Genomic DNA, 5,078 nt, shown 5'->3' with positions numbered 1-5,078 from the left:
TGGCAAAGATTCAGAGCCGCTCCCAAACACAATTAATGGGGAGAAGGTGGTGGCTAAATGCGAGACAGAGGCGTCATGCCTTTGAGCAGACAGACAGACAGACACGGGTATTCATCAGAAACACATGTCTGCCGCCGGCGCAGAGTCTCCCCTTGGGACCTGCAGCCACTCCGCTGGTTTGATTTCCCGGCCGGGTGCCAGCGGAGGTGTCTGATCCTTTCCTCGGAGACCTGCCCTCAGCAGTTGCATCGCGCTTGTCTGCCGGTGGCCCGGAGGTCGCTGCTGGGAAACAACCCCTCTTGCTAGCGGAGACGGTCGGGCTGTCCGGCTCCGTCCTGGCCTTACCCGGGCACTGGTGGGCAGCCTTACCCCTTACCCCTGCCCTGAGCCCTTCTGCCCCATCCTTTTTTGGGGTAAGAGGAATTGCTGATGCTGGGAAAAACCAAACCCTCGCTGTGCCTCACCAGCAGTGCCGTGGCTTGTGCATCGTGGGCTGGCTGATGCTTCAAGTCCCCTGGGCTTGGTCGTTTGGTCTCGCGGTGGCCCTGCCTGTGGCCTCGGGCCATGCCATGCCTGTGGCCTCCAGGCAGGAAAAACCCAACAGGAGTAAGAGAGAAAGGAGCCGAGAGCGACAAGCGATTGTTTTATATTTTCTGCTTTTTTCCCAGAGTATTTTATTTCAGGGCAAAAGTGGAGTAAGGGATTAGGTAAGGAGGAGCTGAATGAAGCGAGCTTGGATCAGGGGAAATGAAAGAAAAAAGGACTGGAAAAACAAAACCTGTGCTTTGTCCCAGGACTTCCCTTCCTCACGTGCATCGAGGGCAGCACGCTGCCAGATCTACCGGAGAGCAGGGGGTATGCTGAGCAGCTGGGTTATCAAGGAATAACGCTGTCTTCTTCTTGCAGGAAAGCCACCTCCTATGTTGCAGTTGTCCTGCTTCAAATCCAGCCTTGGCGAAACCAAATGTGCTCCATGGCCGAACTGGTTTTCTAGACCTCGAACTTGTGTGGTTCTGGAAAACATCACCGTTGCCTCCTCTCCACGCTCATCCGAGTTTTCTCAGCTGTTAGCGGCACGAGCTCACAAGTGACATTTCCTGTAGAAAGGCTGTTTATAAACAGCTGGGCGATAATTTCAGGATCATCCTCCTTTTAGTGTCACCTTACACGAATTTGTCTTCAAATCCTTTGGATGGCTAATTCCTCTTTGAATCCAGTGGAAAAGGATGTGGTGATTCATCATTGAAATAATAATCACTATACTGGCTGCACATAGTTTAATCTTGCAGCAAATAAAGAATTGATTGAAACTTGCTATTATCAGACCAGACCAAGTTTGTTCAGAAGAAAAAAGTAATTCTGTTATTTTTGTACAAATTGGTATAATGAGCTGTCTCTGTGCTATTATCTCTGAGCATTAACTGGCTCTATTATGCCGGATAATACTCAGAATAATTATTACTTATCCGCATGTACATACATTGAGTAATAAAATAATTAGACCTTTTAAAACAGAGGATAGAAAAGATTCCATTTACTGTAATTCTGACTTTCTGATTATAAGGTTGGAATAAAGAATCTGATATTTTATCAGTGTGTCAAGCCAGTAAATGCTGGATTTATACATACTGGTGCAGGCTGTGTGTAAGGTATGTATTTCGTCAAACTCTAGAATGAGCAGAGATTTACATAAGGATGTGAAGGATCTGGGCTGTTGAAATTCAAAGGTGGATGAAGGCTGCTGAGAACAGCACTCTCTTTCTGGGAACAGCGCGATCCTGCTGCATGCAACTGCATTTTGGTGCAGGGGCTTGCAGCCTGCGCGTAGGAAGAACGGGATGCGCCAGCGCTCTTGCAGATGTGGAGGCTCGTCCCTTCGCTCCTTGCTGGGTGGAGGCTTGTCCCTTCTCTGGGTGAAGGGCTGGTCCTTTTGCTCCTGGCTGGTTGAATTCTTCCTGCAGTGGAGCGAGCACAGCCTGCCCGACGGCTCGGGCTGGCTTCTCATGCAGGGTTAGCCCAGCCATTGCATCTCAGAAAAGCTGTCTGGGCTCTTGGACGCTACCGACACACTGGATTCTCCTGAAATAATGCACCTCCGTGGAAGCTAGTTGCACAGGGAGCCTTTGCGCTTTGGCTTTGGGCTCTGCCTCAATCTCCCATCTGTATGATGGGGCAGCTATAGCCTTCTGCTTCACGCGACTGCTGGGGTGACGAAAGTGGTAGTAGTGTTAAAAATGGTGATACATCACTGTACAGAAAGGTAAAGAGCTGCAGGCCTGCTATCCTGGCAAATCCCCACACAGCCTCTTTCAGACGTACCCAAAGACATCCCTCCTCTCCGCAGGAGAGGGGTGGGGAGCCTGGATGCGACCCCCAAGGCTGTCAGCCCGGGAGCAGAACCTGAGGGGTGGCATGGGGCAGAGCCCTCCAGCCCCAAAGGGCCCTTCAGAGCCGGGAACCAAATCGCACATATGGGTTTTTAACATGGTTGCAAAAGCAGACAGACCCTGGGGATCATCAAAGTCTCCTTATTGTACTGGTCCAAACGAAGTGGAATCGATGGGAAATGGGTACTGCAGAGAACAGTATTAAAATGTTGTGGTGGGCGGGTAAGTGGCACTTAGAGCTTCACCTTTTCAGCTGTTGCTGATTATTTTCAAGAATTGCATTTCTGTGTATCATACACCAAATGCTCTTTCCTTCGCTCACACTCCTTCATGAGCAGGCTGACCAGAGGCAGGCTGGTCGTACGTTTATTCTTGGCCTGTGATTGATTTTGCTTCATTTGCCATCTCAAGAGCGTGACCTTCCGACTTGCATATACGCCGCACAATGGTCCTGGGGAATGTCAGTGGGTGTTGTCCATTTCCCAGTGGATAATGATTTTAAGGGGGATTTGTTTTCTTGCCTGTTTTTTTAGGACACCTCAGGAATAACTGAACGATGTCAGATAATGAAGAGAAAGCAATTCATCTCATGCTCTCTTGCAAATCCCAGGCACTGGGTTAATCACACAAATGATAAGGAACTCGAAGCAGACTGGTGGAAGATTTTAATTCTGTTTGTTGAGAGCTGTAAACATAATTGATTTACGTTTTTCTCCAATAAGTTAATTTGAGAGAGTGTTCCCATTGTGAATAATATCAGATCCGAGGCTATATGGCTTACAAATCTCAATGACTCCACTGGAGAAAATACAGATCACTTCTTGCTGCAAAAAGATGAAAAGGATAAAGACTAATGACTGGTAAATGTTGGCTTCCTGTAAACAGAAAATTACCAAATCTGACAAATGCTATACATTAGCACTGTAACACAAGAAGCAACATGCTCTCCATTATCCCTGATAAGTTAATGGATCAGTGCTGAAATTCAAAAAAATAATTAAAGAAAATCTTGTTTGGATGCAAAGTCTCCAGCTTGATTCAGAATAGTTTTGGATTTAAAAACTTTTATTTCCTAGAAATATTACAATTACCTGAAGGTTTGATGTATGAAACATTTTTCCATCACAAAATGTAGGTTGGCTGAAGAGGAAGATCCCCACAGAAGGGCATCCCTTTAGATAAAATCTTTTGCTTTAATTTTGGTGGGGTCAGAGAGAGGGAGGGAGGGAGCTGAGGGCTGAAATGCAGCAGACCCAGATTCAAACTCCTGCTGGTGCTGCATATCTCAGAGCTTGTCTATCCTCCCCCTGATGTGTGGTTTTTTTTCTTTCTAGAAAAGATCTCTTTGTCATTTCTGCATGGAACCAGATCAGTGATTTTTTTTGTGTGAAGGAGAATTCTTGTTTTCTGGCCAGCCGTGAGCTCCCCCCTGAGAAGGCAGGGGAAACACAGACGCTGTGAAAGATCCCTTGCGTGCCATTGTTACCTACTCTTTATACGGTAGGGTGAAACAATTCAGAGACTAGAAGGGCTCAGAATTCAGTTTCATCAAAAACCTCTAAAAATTCCATAACTAGCAAAAAAACCCCAAGCCCCACAAAGACTGGTGTGACAAAAGCACCTTTATCAGCATAATACAGACAATTGGGTGAAAAGAGCAAGAGAGGGAGCCTTATTTGTAGTCAAAAGAAGTTTAATTAAATAATGCTTTGAAGCTTTTCAGCAAATATTAATAATTGCAAACGTGGAAAAAGTTTCCTTCTGACACAGCCTAATCATGGTGACAGGCAAAATAATCCCCCTTCCTAATGTGATTAATGCGGGTCAGGGTTTGCCATGTGCTTTTGCAAGCCTGGCTTGCATTAATCACACGAAGTCACGAGCATCTCTGCCCTTGCCAAGGCTCATATCCACAACCCCCCTCGGTGTCGGCACGGCTTCCCCTGCAGCAGCGAGGCAGCCGGGCTGGAGCGCTCAGCCTTGCTCACCCAGCCAGGTGAGCTCCTTCGGTGCAGGATGCTTGGGGTTCCAAGCCTGTCTTCTTAGGGAAGAAATACTGTCATCATTTGCTGGTAAAAACATACGAGGAAGGCTCTTCTTAGCAGCAAAATTTGAAGATATTTGTAATTACCTTTGATATTAGCTTCTTGTCAGTATTTCTACAAAAGCAGCTCACCTGCATAGTACCTTCTAAATATGCCTAGTAATCCTAACCCTTTAAAAGTCCAAATTTACATCCAAATCCCTTGCATCTTTGCTGGTAACTGAACCATAAAATGATTTTTTACGTGGTTATTATGAAGGTGCAATTAGCTACCACTGTATATCTGACTCTTTCTGGACTAAGTCTCTGAAAAAGGAGAAAATAGTAGTTTTGAAACATGTCTAAAAATTCTGCTGCTTCACTGGAAAAGGCAGGCTGGATATTTTCTGCCCAATCCAGTGAATTTTAGGGATGCCACTGTGGATGCCACTGTGCCATGAGGATGCACTGGACAGAAGCTCTGTGGGTGGTGCTGGGCTAGGCGCATGGAGGGTGGGCAGGTGGTCTTAGCTCCTTCTCCGCTGCCAAACCTGCAGTGTGAGGGATGCCAAGTTCTCCAAACTTTCATCTTTCCAGACATGGAAAACCCTAATTACTTCTTAGCTCAAGGATCCTGGCCAGGATTCCCATAAACAACAGAGTAGGGA

The sequence above is a fragment of the Fulmarus glacialis genome, unplaced genomic scaffold (assembly GCF_000690835.1).
Source record: "Fulmarus glacialis isolate BGI_N327 unplaced genomic scaffold, ASM69083v1 scaffold22529, whole genome shotgun sequence".
Classification (NCBI taxonomy): domain Eukaryota; kingdom Metazoa; phylum Chordata; class Aves; order Procellariiformes; family Procellariidae; genus Fulmarus; species Fulmarus glacialis.
This window is presented reverse-complemented; position numbering follows the sequence as displayed.